Raw genomic sequence first — 22,059 nt, 5'->3', positions numbered from 1 at the left:
CTCCCAGTGGGGTGACCTGGCTCTGATCAGGCGACAGTGATGGGTTTAAGTTGGGAGGAGCTGAGTGCTGCCCACCTCAACACTTTCCTCCCCCCACTTCGAAACAGGGCTCATTATGTCTACCTGGATGTGCCTGAGCATATTTTAGAGATCTTACAATAATTTAATCTCTCCCCATTCCGAAACAGGAATGATGATGTCTACTGGTTTCTGCCAGGGAGTATTCCAGAGGTCTCAGGTGTACTTATTCTTGTAACTGTTGACGGTGAGTGGCTCAGGCCTGCATCACCTTCTTGGGAGCTGGAGGGGGGCGCGCGAAGTCAGCTCTGTGTCCCTCCCACCACCAGCCCCTCAAAGCCCAGCGGGCTCCCTGCGCACTGAACGGGGAGCCCGAGACTTGTCGCCTCCTCACTCTCAGTTGGCACCTGAGCGCAGTGTTGCCTCCCAGCCCTGCTCCCGGGCAACGTGAACCCTGTTAAACTATGGAACTCGCTCCAGCAAGAGGCAGAGGTGGCCACCAACCCAGACAGCTTGAGCATGATAAAATTAGGGAGGAAAAGAAGGCTATCAACAGCAGGCAGCTGCAATGGCTGTTCTCCGTCTGTTCTAATGGAGGCAGCCCTGCTTCCCAATACCACTTGCTATGAACCAAAGGAGGTGGGGAGAGTTGTTTTCATGCTCGGATCAGGGCCTTGCAGGTTTCCCTTTGGAGAAGCTGGCTGGCCACCGTGGGAGCAAGAGGTTGGAGCAGAGAGGTTGATAGCTTGATCATAGCTGTCCACTTTTCCCTTTTCTTGTGAGGAATCCTATTCGGAGTAAGGGAATTTCCCTTAAAAAAGGGAAACATTGACAGCTATGAGCTTGATCCAGCAGGCTGTCCTTATGTTCAACATCCTGGGAATCCCAGCTTCCCTCTCACAGGCATGCATGCATAATTTTATTTGTATGACACTTTCCAAAGTTCAGACTGTGTGAGCCAGTGTGGTGTAGTGGTTCAGAGCGGTGGACTCATAATCTGGGGAACCGGGTTTGTGTCTCCGCTCCTCCACCTGCAGCTGCTGGGTGACCTTGGGCCAGTCACACTTCTCTGAAGTCTCTCAGCCCCACTCAACTCACAGGGAAAGAAGATTGTTAGCCGCTTGGAGACTCCTTAAAGGGAGTGGAAGGCGGGATATCAAATCCAGACTCTCCTTTTTCTTCAAACTATGCTCAAGGCAGCTTACAACATGGAAGAAACAACATGGCAGCAACATAGCAAAATTAGCCACAAACAATCAATGAAACATCCAAAAATGCACACCCAAACGGAACAATTCCCACAATTCTGCAGGGGAGAAGGAGCGGGAGGTCAAGACTAGTTACGAGGCTGGGGAGGAAAACCCTAACTCTTGGTCTGATGTCTTGCCTATAGAGCCCTTGCAGCTGGGAAAACGCCAGGATGAGTCCTTCGATGAAGACTACTCTGAGGAATTGGATCCGGAAGAGTAGCTTCAGGCGGCCATTGCCAGCAACCAAACCCGCCCTCTCCTGCCTCTGCTCCCGCTGCCAACCTTTGCCTCGCTTTTCCCCAAATCTGTAAAGCTTAATTTTCTTTTAAAAGTAAATAGAAGGCACAAATTGCAGAAAAATAAAAGCAGCAAAACGCACAATGGAAGCCCAGTTTCGTGATTTGCTGGGAGTTTTGCGTATCTGAATTTGATACATAAGAAAGGAAATCTCTCCAAACAGCATAGAAATGAGCTGAGAAATGAGAGCTCTCCTAGAGCCAGTGTGGTGTGGTGGTTAAGAGTGGTAGTCTCATCATCTAGGGAACCAGGTTCGCTTCCCCGCTCCTCCACCTGCAGCTGCTGGGTGACCTTGGGCCAGTCACACTTCTCTGAAGTCTCTCAGCCCCACTCACCTCACAGAGATTTTGTTGTCGGGGAGGAAGGGAAAGGAGATTGTTAGCCGCTTTGAGACTCCTTAAAAGGGAGTGAAAGGTGGGATATCAAATCCAAACTCTTCTTCTTCTCCTAGAGAGCTGAGAGACCTTGCGCTGCCAAACCCAGTTCTGGAAAAGTGGGCGGCGCAGGGTTCAAGGTGCCTCCTCTTGCCCACAGCCCAGATCACTGCCAAGCGGGGCAGAAGGGAAACTCACTCCTCCAGAGCCCCGAGGGGCCCAGGGCTCCGCCCTCCGCTCTGCTGGGCTTTGCTCAGTGACTCAGGGCCTTTGTCAAGAGGGATGATGACACAGAAGCCACAGACACCTCACTAATCCTTCTTGGCCCCAAAGGTGCTCCTTAGGAGCTGGAAGGGGGATTTCCCCAGAGCCACTCTGCAAGCAGGCGGAGGCTTCCTCCCCAAAGTCAACAGCGGAGGGATTCAGATGCTGTTGGTCCTGATCCCCAGTTGCATATTCCTGCATTGCGGGGGGGTTGGACTGGATGACCCCCAGGGTCCCTTCCAACTCTACATACACTTCTCTTATTCTATGACCCTCTTTCACCTCCGTTATGCCGCCAGGCAGGAGCTCTGGGCCGTGAGGAAAGAAGGCAGCCCCCACAGGCCTCTGTCGCTGGACCCTGGGACTTTGCCCAGGCCAGGCCCCGGTGGCTGCGTCCTCCTTCAACGGGGTTGTAGGGCTTGTGTCCCACAAGGGGTGGAGGAGCAATGGAGGAATCTAGAGGGGCCTTTGAAACACCTCCCCCTTGCAGCTTCTCTCCCACATAAGCCCACTTCTGGTCTTTAGAGGGGGGGCGCAAGGGTGGGGGTCAAGGCATGGGGCGCTGTACAAACATATGCTTAAGAGAGGCATTGTCCTTGCCACATCTCCAATGCTCAGCTCGGGGAAAGCCACATAGCTGTATGAAACGAAAAATCTGCCCTTGTTCCCTTCTGGGGGACACAAGAGCCCTTATAGAGTCCTTTGTGGGTTCTCCATTGATGAGAGGAAAAACAGAGGCCAACCAGAGAATATTGAGAAGCAAAGCAGCTGGTAAGCCTGATCTTTATTGAACTGTTGCAACAGAGTGCTCCCCTCACCCGCAGGAAAGGAGGAGGACCCAGAAGAAAGGTGTGTCCACCCTTATATAGACATTTTAATAATAATAATAATAATAATAATAATAATTTATTATTTATACCCCGCCCATCTGGCTGGGCCTCCCCAGCCACTCTGGGCGGCTTCCAAAAGAATATTAAAATACTATGATACATCAAACATTAAAAGCATCCCTAAACAGGGCTGCCTTCAGATGTCTTCTAAAAGTCTGGTAGTTGTTGTTCTCTTTGACATCTGGTGGGAGGGCATTCCACAGGGAGGGCGCCACTACCGAGAAGGCCCTCTGCCTGGTTCCCTGTAACTTAACTTCTCGCAGTGAGGGAACCGCCAGAAGGCCCTCGGTGCTGGACCTCAGTGTCCGGGTAGAACGATGGGGGTGGAGACGCTCCTTCAGGTATACTGGACCGAGGCCGTTTAGGGCTTTAAAGGTCAGCACCAACACTTTGAATTGTGCTCGGAAACGTACTGGGAGCCAATGTAGGTCTTTCAAGACCGGTGTTATATGGTCTCGGCGGCCGCTCCCTGTCACCAGTCTGGCTGCTGCGTTCTGGATTAGTTGTAGTTTCCGGGTCACCTTCAAAGGTAGCCCCACGTAGAGTGCATTGCAGTAGTCCAAGCGGGAGATAACCAGAGCATGCACCACTCTGGCGAGGCAGTCCACAGGCAGATAGGGTCTCAGCCTGCGTACCAGATGGAGCTGGTACACAGCTGCCCTGGACACGGATTTAACTTGTGCCTCCATGGACAGCTGTGAGTCCAAAATGACTCCCAGGCTGCACACCTGGTCCTTCAGGGGCACAGGTACCGCATTCAGGACCAGGGAGTCCTCCACACCTGCCCGCCTCCTGTCCCCCAGAAACAGTACTTCTGTCTTGTCAGGATTCAATCTCAATCTGTTAGCCGCCATCCATCCTCCAACCGCCTCCAGACACTCACACAGGACTGTCACCGCCTTCACTGGTTCTGATTTGAAAGAGAGGTAGAGCTGGGTATCATCCGCATACTGATGAACACCCAGCCCAAACCCCCTGATGATCTCTCCCAGCGGCTGCATGTAGATGTTGAAAAGCATGGGGGAGAGGACAGAACCCTGAGGCACCCCACAAGTGAGAGCCCAGGGGTCTGAACACTCATCCCCCACCACCACTTTCTGAACACGGCCCAGGAGGAAGGAGCGGAACCACTGTATGACAGTGCCCCCAGCTCCCAGCCCCTCAAACTGCCCACCTTAGAGTAAAATACCACCCACCAGAAACATCATACCTACATTACAGAAGGGGTGTAGCTCAAGACCACCACCCCAGATACATCATACCTACATCACAGAAAAGGTGGTCTACAACAGAAATCTGAGTGCATTGTTTACCTCCTGTCTGGCAGGTTACCTGTTAATGGTCACTTGATTGGATACCCTGGGGAGCCTGGCCAGTCTTTTGTAATGACTGAGCCAGTCTGGGCTTGGTCCAGGCAAAAGCTATGGTCAGGCAAAGAATATTAGACACCGAGAGACAACAGGACTGCGCAAGGTGCCCCGATTATAAAATTGGAGAAATTGAGAGAGATATAGCTGCACCCACAGCATATCTCTTCTTTCTTGAAATGCAAGAAGGGCCTTTACACTCACCAGAAGCTCGGCTCTTCCCTCGCCGGTCCTGGATGGAGCCTTTAGAAAAGTCCCCTATGCTCAGAGACTTTGACTGTCCATTGGGAGAGATAGGAAGCCCAGAACACTTGTTCTTTAGATGTCCCTTTTATGAAGAGGCATTTTGGACTTCTGCCTGTCCAGTGCGCTTCCCTGTGCCAAAAACACTGCTTTCTCTCAGTGCAGTCTTCTGGGGGAAAACTTCACCTGAGGCAGAAATAGCAGAGATGCAGCGGCGTTGCTGTCGTGTGGGAGGAAAGGGAGTGAAATAGTCCAGAGACTATTTCAAACACAGCACGTTCTACTTGCTGACTGTCCTTTACGTAGCCAGTCTCCATAGGAGTTCTGACACCTGCACAATCACTCATCCTGAACTTCTGAAGCAGTTGCTCAATTTTATCTTTCTGGCTGAGCAAAAAACTTCCATCTCGTGTTCTAGAAACATCCACGCCAAATAAGTACGAACAGCTCCAAGCTGCTTGAACTTGAACCTTTTCCCAAGCTCCTTGGCGAACTTTTCTACCTGTTTACCAGTCTGTGCAAGGTATAAGAGAACGTCAACAAAGATTAGAAGAGCTTCCTGTGTCTCACCTGACCCTTTCAGGTACAGACAACTATCAGCAACACTTCTCCTGAAACCTAATTTTTCTAAGGCTTCATTCAAACACATATTCTAGTTTCTGGTAGATTGACTTAACCCATAGATGGATTTGTGCAACCGCCACACAATGCCTTGCCCACTGGCCTCAAAACCTGGAGGAGAAAGCATGTACAACTCCTCCTGGAGATCTGAGTTCAGACAGGCTACATCCACATCAAAGTGGTTTACCTTCCAACCTCTCTGAGCTGCAACAGTTAGGAGCATGCGCAGAACACACCAAGAGCGAGAACACACCAAGAGACTCCATTGACCTCATCTCCTTCTGCATCGCCTCATGCCATTTACTGGCTTCTTCCTGAGACAACTTCTGAACATCCTCAAAGAACTCAGGTTCACATCTAGCCACACCAACCCACACTTTAGTGGCCTCAAACCTGTCAGGTGGCCTGCCCTTGGTTGACCTCGCTGATCTCCTCAGCGTGAACCCTGGCACCCCCTCTGACCCACTAGGGCCAGCAGGACCATCTTCACTGTCAGAAACTCCCCCCCTCTGACCTGCTGCGCCTTTTGAACCTGACAGCCGGTTCCGCAGGAGAGGAAGGCTCACTCTTTGGTTCAGACTTGACTGTGGTTTGAGGAGGTGTTGTTGGTTTCCCCCTCTGAGGGATCCTGAGCTGTCCCTGCTGTGGACTCTCTTTTTTTTTTTTTAATAGAATATTTATTAAGATTTTTTATAGTAATACAATAAAAGTAAAAAAATAAAAAGTAACAAAAATACAAAATAAAAATAATTAAAAACACACAGATTTTCCATTGCTTATTTTCCGTTAGCTTGTTTCCCGGACCTCCTCATACCTCCCTTTTTTGTATTCCACTTCAGATTGTTGGTTCAGCAAATCCTTACCATTAAATTTTTACCTGTTTCTAACCCTTTTTTTCGTATTCTCTTAAAGCATTACAGCTGGAAACCACTTAATTTCTATCCAACATCATTCTAACATTCCTTAATTTTACAATATTTCTGTAGGTAGTCTTTAAATTTCTTCCAATCTTCTTCCACCGACTCTTCTCCCTGGTCCCAGATTCTGCCAGTCATTTCTGCCAATCCCATATAGTCCATCACCTTCGTCTGCCATTCTTCCAAAGTGAGTCCCACTCGGGTATGCAAACCTCCAAGCCTTTGAGCCAGGCTCATACCCCACAAAGATCATTTTCTTAGACCTTGGCTCATCCTTCCTGCGTAGAGCCTTTGGAATGAGGACCCAGGCCTCACACCCAAACACACGGAAGTAATGCACCTTGGGCTTCTTGCCATGCAGCAGGAAATAGGGCGTTTCCCCCTATGCCGCAATGTCGCTGTCGGAGAGCGCTGACTTCTTTTAGTGGACAATTGGATTTTAAACAACAACCCGTGAGTAGAACGGGAAATTGGACTCTTAAAATAACTTAATTTGGCACCTTGGCTCACTCTTCCTGCATAGAGCGTTTGGAATGAGGACCCAGGCCTCACACCCAAACACACGGAGGTAATGCACCTTTGGCTTCTTCCCATGCAGCAGGAAATAGGGCGTTTTCCCTACACTTGAATTGTACACTCTGTTCTGCGTAAAAACTGCAAATCTCCTACCGCCCAAAAACGCTGGGGTAGCCTTGCATCAAACAAAAAGGTCGACACCGATTCCTGCAAAGTCCTATTTCTCCTTTCCGCAACTCCATTCTCTTGTGGACTATAGGGCACAGTCAACCTGTGGCTGATTCCCTACTGTCGGAAGAAATTCTGCAAAGCAGACCCAGTGAACTCTGCCCCCTGTCACTTTGAAAACTCCTCACCTCGGTGGAGAAGGTTACCTCTACTGCTGTGATCCAATCCTTGATTAACCCAGCAGACTCTCCCTTGGTTTTTAAAGGAAAAACCCAAGCAGATCTTGAAAAATCATCAATTAGGAGAAGAACGTACTTTGACCCCCCCTCCCAGGGACTCAACAGACATGGGGCCACACAGATCTGCATGCACTAGTTCAAAGGGACTAGTGGTCTTCCTGTCTGACTTGGGGTAAGAGCATGTGACAACCTTTGATTGCTTGCAGGCTGAGCAATCCAGGAATTTGTCACAAGCCTTAAATTTGCACCCTTCTGTTAGTTCAGGGGCCTTTTTAACATAATTCCAATTGGAGTGACAAAATCTGCGATGCCATAGATGTGCACAACCACTATGGGGCGCTACATTCACACATTGCACCCTTGCATCCTCAGTGGCATCCTCAGTAACAATTGGCATCTCAACAGTAAAAAGCCTGTCCGTGCATTCCACAGTATACAGCTCCTTGCCGTCCCTGTAAAAAGAACACATGTTATTTGCAAAAGAAGCCATCAGCAACTAGAGCAGATACACTTAACACGCAATTTGTTATCTGTGGTACAACATAGGCCTGAAACTCATGATTGAGAAAGGAACAATAAAGCATTCCAGTCTGTCAGCGGCCGTCTACTCCCATCAGCTAGGGAAACAAAACGACCAGTTTTTACTTCCTTGCAGTTCCGAAGATAGCCAGCAGAGGGCACGAGGCAATGCGTGGCTCCAGTGTCAACAACGAGAGACAAAACAGCTGGCTGTTGGTCTTCCTCAAGAGTTGCCATAGCAACACTGCCCTCTCTGCCCCCCCCCCCAACTGGGGCCTTTGCAAGTGTCCCTCACGGTTGCCATAGAAGCAGCCAGGTGTAAAAACGACAACTAGTCCTTGTTATCTCCACGTCCTGTGCCTTTAGAAGCTTTCCCATGTTTCTGCTGCTGAGAAGCTGAGCTTATCTGTCTTCCTTGCAGCTGTTGCATTCCTTTCCCAGTGTCCTTGGGCTCTTGCGCTTCCATTGGACAGTTCCTGATAAGCTGTGTGTGACTGCCACAGCGAAACCATCTCTTGCTGGAGGCGAAAGCTTTTACAGTGTGCTCACTGTTGCCAGCTGCCCCCCATCTAAGGGCACAGCCTACGGGCTCTCTTGCAGCTCCTTTCCTTCTTATCTCTTCATCAACCAAACGTCCGCTGACCAGCTCCTTCTGCAGTTGCACGACCTTGGAGCTCTCAGCAGCAAATGCCTCTCACAGCCAAACTTCAGCTCTCAGCGAAAACAGCTTTTGGAGACTTTTGGAGACAAAGGCTTTCCAGAGCTCCCACAGCTGCCTGCCCCCCCCCCCAGTGCTGGGTGCAGGGCTTCTGCCTGCACCCCCTCTGTTGAGTGCAGGGCTTCCAGGAAAACAGCCTGAGGAACAGCCTGTCACTGCTTTCCTCCCAGCTCTCTGCCTCTCTCCCAGCTCATCACACAGATGTGTTGAAGCATCCAAACAGTTCCCAGGCACAGAAACAGGAACAGACACAGAAACAGTCCCTTCAGCCTTTGATAAGCTCACAAGGCTCTCCCTAGCCCCATCTTGGCTGCCAAGGCTCACTGCCTTCTCAGGGCTCTTTACTTCCCAATTATGTCCATTTAATCTTTCAAACGGAACATTAAAGGATTCAAAAACCTGTCCTTGGGGCTGAGCCATATCTTCCCCCCTTCTTTGGCCAGAGATTACTCACTCTTTTCGCCAACCGGGCTCCGAAGAATGCTCAGCTCCTTTTTCACCAGCGACCTCGGAACTGCCTTTTTCCCAGCAGGAGATCCAGCTGGCAGCCATCTCTTTGAACTCCCTTCTCATCACTTAGCAACCAAAACGTCTTCACCATAACCTTTTGGACTTCTGCCTGTCCAGTGCGCTTCCCGGTGGCAAAAAACACTGCTTTCTCTCAGTGCAATCTTCTGGGGGAAAACTTCACCTGAGGCAGAAATAGCAGAGATGCAGCAGCGTTGCTGTTGTGTGGGAGGAAAGGGAGTGAAATAGTCCAGAGACAGAGTCTTCTATTCTAGAAGCTTTATTTACAAGCAGAAAATTACACCGTCCGAACATTCAGATATCTTTCTCCTAGCTCAAACACACTCCGACTGAAAAACGAAAGCAGACTCACAGAACAAAGGAACTGTGACGTGACATCCTGACTTCCCGTAGAAGTCCCTCCCTCAGACACGAAGCGCCAGAAGGTTAACTCTTTAACCACCAAACTCTACAAGGCACGAAGTAAGATCATTGATCCCCTACTGGTGAGGCTCCCCGACCTCCCGCATAAGCAAAAAGTTGACCTTTTGCTGTTAGGCAAAGATCAGAAGATGACCTGGATGGTCACCAGATTCTGTGTACAAATCTGTAGGCTCAGACCATCGCACAACTCAAAGTAGTCCAGCATGAAAATCCCCAAACTCGGGTCCATGGGTGACTCTGAGTCAACTCCCTGGGATAGTTTATTGTACATTGTTTCTAAATTTATTGTTGTACATTGTTTTAATTGTCTGTTTTAACCATGTTTGCGCATCTGTTTCTAATGCTGTGAGTGTCCTCTATTTCAGAGGCTTCTACTCTGCCCCCTTATAGTTGTTTTAACTGCGAGTCTTTTAGTTCTTATGCTCTTACAGTTGTTTTAAATGCGTGTTTTTATTTGTTTTTAGTTCTTACCTGTCTTAATTATCAGTTTTTATCCATCCATTATCCATGTTTAATCTTGTATTTTATTCAGATGTTTTATCCTATGCTTGTTTCTTTGTCCTTATTTGCTCTAACAATTATCAGTTTAAAAAAAAAATCCTAACTGCTATTTTATTTATATGTTTTGGGGTTTTTATCCAGGTCTGTGACCGTAATAAAGTTCATTCATTCATTCATTCATTCAGCATATACCGGTATTTTGTAGAATCGTAAAACTGCAGAGTTGGAAGGGGCCACGAGGGTCATGGAGTCCAACCCCTTGCAGCCCAGGAATATTTTGCCTAACGTGGGATTTGAACCCATGACCCTGAAATTAAGAGTCGCATGCTCTCCCGACTGAGCTATCCCCATCTCTCTGCTGATATGTCATGATGTTGAAAAGAAAAGAAAGTATCGCCAGGCTAAATCATCAGAAGGTGAGCTGTTGTGCTGGTCATAGTGGAAATTTGCTTAGCCATTCCCCCAATTGGACTTTCAAGATGAGACATGAATCGGAAACTCCTAAGGCAAAGTTCACTGAAAACCCTGCCCACAAGCAGTGGGAGAGTCCTCTAAACTTGATTGGGGCTGAAAGATGTTAGAAGTGCTTTTGGGTTAAAACGTAGAGAGCAAGAGGAAGGAATCCCCAAGGCAAAACAGAGCCAGACTAAGACTTCCACTAGATGTCTCTTGGTGCAGCTTAGAATAGCATTCCCTTTCTCCCGGCTGCAAGATGATTCCATCAGATTAGAGAACGGGGCCCAAATGAATTTCAGTAGGGACCAATGCCAGGTTCTGCAGTTAGGCAAGAAGAAACAGATGCACAAATATAAGATGGGGGACACCTGGCTTGCAAGCAGTACGTGTGAAAAGGATGCAGTGGTCTTGGTGGACCACAAGCTTAGCATGAGTCCACAGTGTGACGCGGCAGCAAAAAAAGCCAATGCTATTCTAGGCTACATCAATAGAAGTAGAGTGTCCAGATCAAGGGAAGTAAAAGTACCCCTCTATTCTACCAAGTTGATGAGAAGCCTTACAGAAAGCATGAAATGCAGGCATCTAGAAGGGGAAGTGAGAGTTGGACCATAAAGAAGGCTGATCGCCGAAGAATGGATGCTTTTGAATTCTGGTGCTGGAGGAGACTCTTGAGAGTCCCATGGACTGCAAGAAGGTCAGACCGATCCATTCTGAAGGAAATCAGCCCTGAGTGCTCACTGGAAGGACAGATCCTGAAGCTGAGGCTCCAATATTTTGGCCACCTCATGAGAAGAGAAGACTCCCTGGAAAAGACCCTGGTGTTGGGAAAGATGGAGGGCACAAGGAGAAGGGGAGGACAGAGGACAAGATTGTGGGACAGTGTTCTCAAAGCTCCCAACATAAGGAAGGCAGTGGAAGACAGGAGGGCCTGGCATGCTCTGGTCCAGGGGGTCACGAAGAGGCGGACACGACTAAACGACTCAACAACAACAACAAAGCGCCTTTCTGGAAGTTGCCCGGTGACAGGCAGCCATAGCGGTTTCTTCAGTGCGGCAGCGGAGGAAGAGGCAAAGGGGCGGGGATGCGGGGGGAGGGGAGCCCGGCAGAGGCAAGCGAGGGGGCGGTACGGCGCACCGCTACGCACCGTCTCAGAGAAAGCTCTGGCTGTGGGGACGTGGTTTCTGTGACAAGGCGCTGGCTCCCCCAGCAAGGCGTGCTGTGCGTTTTCTGATCTCCACATTCAAGCTTAGGCACATAGCTGTCAGCTTTTCCCGTTTCTTGCAAGGCATCCTATTTGGAATAAGGGAATTTTCCTTAAAAGGGGGAAACGTTGACAGCTATGCTTAGGCAACTGTAGGAAGTTGAGGACCATCAGTCCTCAGAACCTCCTCCTTGGGGCAAGACCTACTGTGGATGCTCAGGTTGAGAACCTGATCCGTGCGGGATGCACCTTCACAACCCGCAGCGTTCGCAACCCTCGTCTGCACATCTGTGCATGCGCGAGTTGCGATTCAGCTCTTCTGCACATGCGCAAAGCACGATTTACCACTCGCTTCTGCACATGCGCGACCGCCAAAACCCAGAATTAACCCGTTCCAGTACTTCTGGGTTTCGGCGGTCCGTAACCTGAAAAAGCGCAACCTGAAGCGGCTGTAACCCGAGGTCGGACTGTATTGGGAAGATGTGCTCCCTAGGCCTGGGCTTCTGAGTCGTATGCTTCTTGGAATAAAGAGTTAAATTCACGGACACTGTGACTTCTTCCTGACCTGCTCCAGGCATCCACCCTGGCATCTCCTTTCCCACTCCCCACACTCCTGCCGCACGTAGCCAGGATTGCAGGCGCAACATAGGTGGCATGGTTTGAATGTCCGACGTGCCACACCCCACCCTCGGCCACAACATGACACCCGCATGACATTTCCCCCTCTCCGCACTCGTGCCTTGACTTGCATCTCACATGCCCCAATGCCTTCAGCTGGAAAAGCTGGAACGATGCACTAATTCAGTTAGACAATGATGGCCTGATTCTGGCAACAAAGCACCCAGAGGGCTGCCAACTTAGTTGAAAGGTATTCATCAGATTCATCAGATCAAACAGCAACATCCGCATCTGAAACTGCAAGGCAAATTCCACTTGGCTATCAAGATCTCTGCCCATCACAACATCTAACTGTCGCATCTGGCGATGGGCACAAGGGAGGCGGGCAGAGGCCCCAACTGGGAGCCACGCCAACGGTGTCACCCCAGGGGAAGAACAGCACTGGGTGGGTCTTCCCAAAACTTCTCTTTTCCTAACTTTATTATTATTATTTAAACTCTCATGAATTAAAATGGCGGCACCTATGAAGGATTCCTGAACCTTTTGCACACAAGCCTGTTCCTGGGACCGCCACTTCAGCCCTGACTTTATTATTATTATTATTATTATTATTATTATTATTATTATTACTACTACTACTACTACTAATACTAATACTAATACTAATACTAATACTAATACTAATACTATTATTACTATAACTATTTGGGGGGGGGATCTATCATTGTTTCCCTTCCCCTGCCCTCCCATCAGTGCCATCACTATTTTTTACTTATTTACTTCTTTAAGGGACGCGGGTGGCGCTGTGGGTAAAACCTCAGTGCCTAGGACTTGCCGATTGTATGGTCGGCGGTTCGAATCCCCGTGACGGGGTGAGCTCCCGTCTTTCGGTCCCAGCTCCTGCCCACCTAGCAGTTCGAAAGCACCCCTAAGTGCAAGTAGATAAATAGGTACCGCTTTATAGCGGGAAGGTAAACGGCGTTTCCGTGTGCTATGCTGGTGCTGGCTCGCCAGAGCAGCTTCATCACGCTGGCGACGTGAGCCGGAAGTGTCTCCAGACAGTCTTAAGTGAGATGGGCGCACAACCCTAGAGTCAGGCATGACTGGCCCGTACGGGCAGGGGTACCTTTACCTTTTATCATTGTTTCCCTTCCCCTAGCCTCCCATCAGTTGCCTACAGACAGCCACCCAATCTTACACAACTCCTAACCCACAATAATACTACTACCAGACTTAACACAGACACTGGCACCAGAGCCTGCAATAAACCCAGATGCCAACTTTGCTGCCACATACACCCAGACAACACCATTACTGGCCCCAACAGCATCACACATACCATCTCGGGACTATTTAATTGCTCATCGTCCAACATTGTGTATGCCATCAAATGCCAACAGTGTCCTTCAGCTCTCTATATTGGACAAACAGGCCAGACCTTACGCCAAAGGATAAACGGACATAAATCTGACATCAGGAATCACAAGACAGAGAAACCAGTAGGAGAACATTTCAATCTCCCAGGACATTCTATACAAGATCTCAAAGTAGCTGTTCTATTACAAAGGAATTTCAGAAATAGACTGGAAAGAGAAGCTGCTGAATTGCAACTTATTACCAAACTTAAAACCATGGAGAGACCTGGACTGAACAAAGACATTGGATTCTTATCTCATTATACATGACAAAGCCATTTTTCACCTTCTCACCCCTTGCTTTTTCCTGTAAGACCTATTGAAGTCGTTAAGAGTCGTCAACAGGCTCATCACAGCTATCTGCCAATCACCCATTCCCACCACCCTTCTGAGTAATACCCCTCCCCACCTTCTCACTATATAGAAGGGTCTGGAAACTTCTGTTTCAGTGTATCTGAAGAAGTGTGCATGCACACGAAAGCTCATACCAAGAACTGACTTAGTTGGTCTTTAAGGTGCTACTGGAAGGAATTTTTTTATTTTGTTTTTCCTCCCTTCAGTGTCATCACTATTTTTTAATTCTTACTCACCTTACTGTTATTGTTATTGCTATTGCTTGCGTTATTTTTCTTTTCTTTTTTCCTTTTTTTGTTTGTTTTTTGTTTTTAAAGGAAATTCTCTCTCTCTCCCTCTCTCTCTCTCTCTCTCTCTCTCTTAATGGCCCTACTCTTTTCACCCCCTTCCCCTCCTCCTTCTCCTTTTCTTTCTTTCTCCTCCCCCCAAAACAAAGAAATAAACATTACATACCTATATACATATATCATTCCATCCACTTTCAATAGTGAATCCCCCCTTTTATTTTATTCTTCTTTCCATTTGGTGGTCTTTTACCTCACACTATAATTTGAATCACCACTGAAATTTTTTATCATTATTACTATTACTTTTTCCCTTTAAAAAAAATCTATTTTTTAATTTCTATACTTTTTATTTTATTTTTTATTTTATTTATCTTGTTTTTTGTTTGTTTTTTAAATATAACATCCAACCGTCACAAATACAGAGCAAGTATTTGCAAATACATCCACACCAAAAGTAACCGAAGAGAATTTACAAATCCTTAAGGCACCTATATAAGAAGAGCAAGCAAAAGATACCATCACCAAATTTGAAAAAGGATGGATTTATGGCTCCCTGTTTTAAACTCTGCAACAACAACACCACAATTATGCCACAGGGATAAACCACTCACTGCAACTGAAATGCCTTCTGGCTAAATGGTCAGACTTCAGACTAACAGTCATTCTAAACCCAAATAACAATCCATCTATAATGCATTCTAAGGGACACGGGTGGCACTGTGGGTAAAACCTCAGCGCCTAGGACTTGCCGATCGCATGGTCGGCGGTTCGAATCCCCGTGGCGGGGTGTGCTCCAGTCGTTCAGTCCCAGCGCCTGCCAACCTAGCAGTTCGAAAGCACCCCCAGGTGCAAGTAGATAAATAGGGACCGCTTACTAGCGGGAAGGTAAACGGTGTTTCCGTGTGCTGCGCTGGCTCGCCAGATGCAGCTTGTCACGCTGGCCACGTGACCCGGAAGTGTCTTCGGACAGCGCTGGCCCCCGGCCTCTTAAGTGAGATGGGCGCACAACCCTAGAGTCGGACACGACTGGCCCGTATGGGCACGGGTACCTTTACCTTTATAATGCATTCTTACGAATTTCAGAATTAAATCAGAAGAGTTTGACATCTATTCTTGCTAAAAGATAAGATACAAAAATTCCAATATCCATACACCAAGACCAAAAAATAAAAATCCATCAACTTCAAACAGATCTTTTTTAAAATAAAAACGAAAACAGCAGATTGCCTAGAAATGAGTAAAAACAAACCAATTCAGCAAGGCAGCCATTTGTCTTGCTTTGAAACTGGAGAAAGCTTCTCCCTGAGTCCAGTGAAGTTTGCTCAGAAAAGCCATTCATGAACTGAAACATGGATTGGGCTTCTTTATATAGTCCTGAAGTCTTAAATCTATCCATCCAGTCCAGGGTGGCCCATCAAGGTACATAATACATTTTATTTTTTAAGTGTCCGAACCCAAAGAGTACTCATTAATGGTTTCTTGTCATCCTGGAAAAAGTGAGAAGCTGCAGGGTTCTGTCCTGGGCCCATTGTTGTTTAAACATCTTTATAAATGACTTGGATGAAGGAATTGAAGAGATGCTCATCCAATTTGCAGATGACACCAAACTGGGAGGGGTAGCGAATGCTGCAGAAGACAGAATCAGAATTCAATATTGCCTTAACAGATTGGAGAACTGGGTGCAAGCTAACACAATGCATTTCAACAGGCAGAAATGTCAGGTTCTGCACTTAGGCAGGAAGAACCAGATGCGCAAATATAGGATGGGGGACCCCTGACTTACTAGCAGGACATGTGAAAAGGATCCAGGGGTCTTGGTGGACTACAAGCTGAACATGAGTCCACAGTGTGATGCAGCAGGAGAAAAAGCTAATGCTATTCTAGGCTGCACCAACAGAAGTCTGGAGTCCAGATCATGGGAAGAAGTCATAGTCCCACTCTAGTCTGCCTTGGTCAGACCACACCTGGAATACTGTGTCCAATTCTGGACACTACAATTTAAGAAGGAATGGGTACAGAGGAGGCCAACCAAGACGATCACTGGTCTGGAAACCAAGCCTGATGAGGAACGGTCGAAGGAGCTGGGTTTGTTTAGTTTGAAAAAGAGGAGACTGAGGGGAGATATGATGGCCATCTTCAAATATCTTAAAGGCTGTTCACATGGAAGATGGAAGAAGCTTCTTTTCTCCTGCTCCAGGAGGAAACTTTCTCCAGAAGAACTTTCTGAGAGTGAAAACTGTTTGACAGTGGAACTGACTCCCTCTGTGGTGGACTCTCCTTCGTTGGCAGTTTTTAAGCAGAGGTCATCTGTCATGGATGCCTAAATTGAGGTTCTTGCATGGATTAGATGACCCTTGGACCACGTCCAACTCTACCATTCCATGGTTCTGTGATTCTATAAGGGCTGCTTACTGGTTCCTGTTGCTGGACCAATGGCTACCAGGCGCAACATCTATGCTTTGTCTCCACAGTTGAGGCAGCAATGTTTCAGAAACCAAGGGCTGGAAAACACAGCAGGGGAGAGTATTGCTCTTCTGCCCAGATCCTGGTTGGCCACTTTGAGAAGAGGATGCTGGACGGGATGGCCATTGGCTTGATCCAGCAGGTGCTTCTTGTGTTATTTTTGATTGATTACCACGGGGAAATTATCTGGACCAGGAGCCAGCTGGACCCACACACTCAAATCCGCTTGGCTTCTGTCCCAGCCCAACCCAGGAGAGGAGGGGGGAGGGAGGAGGGAGGAGGATATATGGCTGCCGATCGGAGCCTTGAGCACCACTCAGAGCTGCCTTCCAGCGTGAGGTCACCCAGGTTCTCCTTCTTCTTCGCAATGGGTCCCTCACTCATCCTCTGGGCTCTGCTGCCATCCATACTATGTAAGTTTGGGGGTTGCTTGGAGGGGCAAAGACTCAGGAAGGCATGGAGTCGGGGAGTCAGTTTAGGGTATTTATGCCCTGCCTTCTTCACGGACGGGATTCTAAGTAGACACGCCTGCCCTGAGCTGCTGCTGTGCAGCTGGCTCCAGATGGTGGACCTCAGGGCTCCGGCGAAAACCAAACTAGCCCCTGTGAATGTCAACCCATCTCTGAGCCAAGGAAGGTGGAGGGTGCTGCAGTTGGTGGTGGAAGGACCTCTGAAGGAAGCTTTTAATGACTGATGTTTTAATGTCTTTTTAATCTCCTGTTGGAAGCCACCCAGAGTGGCTGGGGAAGCCCAGCCACATAGGCGGGGTATAAGTAATAAATGATGATGATGATGATGATGGTGATGATGATGATGATGGTAGTGAAGACATCAGCACCAAGCAGTTGGGCAGCATCATGAGGGTGCTGGGCTAGGTGCCCATCAAAGAGGAGCGGGATGCCATCATAGAGGAGTGAGGAGGAACTGCATCACTGGGGAGCAGGTGGTGGAGCATATGGGCATGGCCAGGATTTCGGGGGGCAGGACTTTTGTTAGGGGGGCAGAACCGAGCTACCTGTGACTTGTTTGGTCAGTTAGCTGAGTATTTGTATTTATTTGCTTGATTTGTGGCTACACCCCTGGTGGAGGAGAAAGGGAGGCGTGGGCAGGGGGCTGGAGAGCGCGACCCTCACCCTGGACTGGGTTCCTCCTTGCAGGCAATGGAGCCAACGGCTTTGCAGGACGCTTGCAGCAGGGGATACGGCGGCAGATTCGAGAAGCCAATGAGGAGGCGAAGGTGGAGGAAGCTGGCTATGTAAAGGACAGGTGAGGCTAGGACACGTCCACCACATATGGAGGAAATTCCCCTCCTTCTCCTTACACTTCCAACCATTTTTATCTTGTGGGGCTGGACTATCTTTTGAAGAAAACCACCACCACCCCACCGACTCTCCCCTCCCTTCTCCACAGCACCAGACGAGCCCCAGTGGCTGCTTACCTGTGCCTTGCAAGCGGCAGGGGCGGGCAGCAGTGGCAGTGGAGGGACAATGAGTGGCGCAAAGGGGCTGGCTCCGGAGAAGGGCTGCGTAAAATGGCACTCAGCCATCCACGGGTCAACAAAGTCCAGCCCCCTTCTTCCTCTAGGCAGGGCAGGGAGAAGCCAGGAGGAGGGAGGGAGGAGCCACCGCCAGAAGAGTGTGGATGGGGGGAAATGACGAAGCCCGAATGATCAGAATCACCACGCCGATCACCACAGCGATTCCCGGACCGCCCGCGGGCTGGATCCAGAAGGCAATTGGGCCAGATCCGGCCCCCGGGCCTTAGCCTGCCGACCCACGTTCTATGCCGATAGCCTTGACAGGGCCCTCTTTGAAAGCTGCTTAGGACAGCTGGGCTCTGTCTGGGGCTCTCAAGCAGGGTGTGTTAGACCTAGAGAGTTCACCAACCAGAAAACGGGGGGCGTCTTTTGCAATCCCTCCCTGCAATGATACAAAGCAGAACTTTGGCTTCCCCCGCCCCCCAAGCATCCAGGCTGGGGCACCTTAGAGGAGAGGTCGGCAAGGTTTGCCTCGCCTGGGCTGGTTCACTCCAGCGGAGATCTCTCTGTGGGCCAGATTGTCAGCGAGTGTGAGCGCACGTGTGCATGATTTCCGGTGTCTGCGCATGCATAGGCGTGATTTTCGGCACCGCAGCAGCGAGTCCCCACACCGTCCTGCGCTGGTTTATTGCAGTGCGCGGGGACTCGCCGAACAAGCAGCTCAGTTCAGGGGTGGCTCGGGGGCCGGTTAAACGACCCCCGTGGACCACAGGTTGCTGACCCCTTCCTTAGAGCCGAGATTCCCCCTCCCATCCGCTCCCCACACATCAGCCCATCTCAGAGGCGGCCCTCCTACCCAGAGCCCCAAACAGAGGATGATCTGTTGTTGCCCCGCAAGCCGCCTCTCCTGCAGTTCCCTGGTTCCGCTCCATCCCCTCTTCCACCTGGGTTTCTGTTGCTGCTGCTGCTGGAGCTTTCCTTTGGAGCTGCGTTTGTCTCCATGTCTGCACTTTATTCTTTTCCTTTCAGACTGTTGCCTGAGGGGCAGACCAGAAACACTTCCAATAAGCAAACAGGCAGGAGGAACAGTGCAAGGGGGAGGGTTGAAAATCCCCAAGCTTGAATGTGGAGATCAGAAAACACACAGCGAGCCTTGCTAAGGGAGCCAGCGCCTTGTCTCAGAAACCACATCCCCACAGCCAGTGCTTTCTCTGAGACGGTGCAGGCCGGTGCACCGTACTGTCACCTCGCTTGTCTGACCCCCGCTCCCTCCCGCCCCTGCATCCTCTTCCTCCGCTGCCGCGCTGAAGGCACCGCTTTGGCTGCCTGTCACCGGGCAACTTCCAGAAAGGCGCTTTGTTGTTGCTGCTGAGTCGTTTAGTCATGTCCGGCTCTTCAGGACCCCCTGGACCAGAGCACGCCAGGCCCTCCTTTCTTCCCCTGCCTCCCTTATGTTGGGAGCTTCCAGAACACTGTCCCACCATCTCGTCCCCTTCTCCCTGTGCCCTCCATCTTTCCCAGCATCAGGGTCTTTTCCAGGGAGTCTTCTCTTCTCATGAAGTCTTGGAGCCTCAGCTTCAGGATCTGTCCTTCCAGTGAGCACTCGGGGCTGATTTCCTTCAGAGTGTAGAGGTTTGATCTTCTTGCACTCCATGGGACTCTCAAGAGGCTGTGTCTGAAGCCGTGGGAAGCGGCAGTGGTGGGGACAGTGGCAAAGTGGGAGGGGTGGGAGGGACGGAGAGGGTGGGAAGGTGGGCAAGCGGCTGGGGTGGGCATGGTGCCTACGGGCACCTAATTTTACTTGGAAAAACCCACAGCTGCTCCCAGTGGGGTGACCTGGCTCTGATCAGGCGACAGTGATGGGTTTAAGTTGGGAGGAGCTGAGTGCTGCCCACCTCAACACTTTCCTCCCCCCACTTCGAAACAGGACTCCATTATACATCCAGGGCACCTGGAATCTGCCTTTGAATATACAATTCCTTAATCCTGCAAGTGTTGACGACGACGCCTTTGGCCATTTGGACTTTGGCGGTGAGTGGCTCAGCCCTGCCTTGCCTTCTTGGGAGCCTGAGGGGGGCGCGCGAAGGCAGCTCTGTGTCCCTCCCACCACCAGCCCCTCAAAGCCCAGCAGGCTCCCGAGACATGTCGCCTCCTCACTCTCAGTTGGCACCTGAGCGCAGTGTTGCCTCCCAGCCCTGCTCCCGGGCAACGTGAACCCTGTTAAACTCTGGAACTCGCTCCAGCAAGAGGCAGAGGTGGCCACCAACCCAGACAGCTTGAGCATGATAAAATCAGGGAGGAAAAGAAGGCTATCAGCAGCAGGCAGCTGCAATGGCTGTTCTCCCCCTGTACTAATGGAGGCAGCCCTGCTTCTCAATACCACTTGCTATGAACCAAAGGAGGTGGGGAGAGTTGTTTTCATGCTCGGATCAGGGCCTTGCAGGTTTCCCTTTGGAGCAGCTGGCTGGCCACCGTGGGAGCAAGAAGTTGGAGCAGAGAGGTTGATAGCTTGATCATAGCTGTCCATTTTTCCCTTTTCTTGCGAGGAATCCTATTCGGAGTAAGGGAATTTCCCTTAAAAAAGGGAAACATTGACAGCTATGAGCTTGATCCAGCAGGCTGTCCTTATGTTCAACATCCTGGGAATCCCAGCTTCCCTCTCACAGGCATGCATGCATAATTTTATTTGTATGACACTTTCCAAAGTTCAGACTGTGTGAGCCAGTGTGGTGTAGTGGTTCAGAGCGGTGGACTCATAATCTGGGGAACCGGGTTCGTGTCTCCGCTCCTCCACATGCAGCTGCTGGGTGACCTTGGGCCAGTCACACTTCTCTGACGTCTCTCAGCCCCACTCACCTCACAGAGTGTTTGTTGTGGGAAAGGAGATTGTGAGCTGCTTTGAGACTCCTTAAGGGGAGTGGAAGGCGGGATATCCAATCCAAACTCTTCTTCTTCTTCTTCAAACTATGCTCAAGGCAGCTTACAACATGGAAGAAACAACATGGCAGCAACATAGCAAAATTAGCCACAAACAATCAATGAAACATCCAAAAATGCACACCCAAACGGAACAATTCCCACAATTCTGCAGGGGAGAAGGAGCGGGAGGTCAAGACTAGTTACGAGGCTGGGGAGGAAAACCCTAACTCTTGGTCTGATGTCTTGCCTATAGAGCCCTTGCAGCTGGGAAAACGCCAGGATGAGTCCTTCGATGAAGACTACTCTGAGGAATTGGATCCGGAAGAGTAGCTTCAGGCGGCCATTGCCAGCAACCAAACCCGCCCTCTCCTGCCTCTGCTCCCGCTGCCAACCTTTGCCTCGCTTTTCCCCAAATCTGTAAAGCTTAATTTTCTTTTAAAAGTAAATAGAAGGCACAAATTGCAGAAAAATAAAAGCAGCAAAACGCATAATGGAAGCCCAGTTTCGTGATTTGCTGGGAGTTTTGCGTATCTGAATTTGATACATAAGAAAGGAAATCTCTCCAAACAGCATAGAAATGAGCTGAGAAATGAGAGCTCTCCTAGAGCCAGTGTGGTGTGGTGGTTAAGAGCGGTAGTCTCATCATCTAGGGAACCGGGTTCGCTTCCCCGCTCCTCCACCTGCAGCTGCTGGGTGACCTTGGACCAGTCCCACTTCTTTGAAGTCTCTCAGCCCCACTCACCTCACAGAGTGTTTGTTGTCGGGGAGGAAGGGAAAGGAGATTGTTAGCCGCTTGGAGACTCCTGAAGGGGAGTGAAAGGTGGGATATCAAATCCAAACTCTTCTTCTTCTTCTAGAGAGCTGAGAGACCTTGCGCTGCCAAACCCAGTTCTGGAAAAGTGGGCGGCGCAGGGTTCAAGGTGCCTCCTCTTGCCCACAGCCCAGATCACTGCCAAGCGGGGCAGAAGGGAAACTCACTCCTCCAGAGCCCCGAGGGGCCCAGGGCTCCGCCCTCC

This window comes from Podarcis erhardii, assembly GCF_964252035.2.
Source record: "Podarcis erhardii genome assembly, chromosome: 6".
Lineage (NCBI taxonomy): Eukaryota > Metazoa > Chordata > Lepidosauria > Squamata > Lacertidae > Podarcis > Podarcis erhardii.
Note: the sequence above shows the minus strand (reverse complement) of the source record.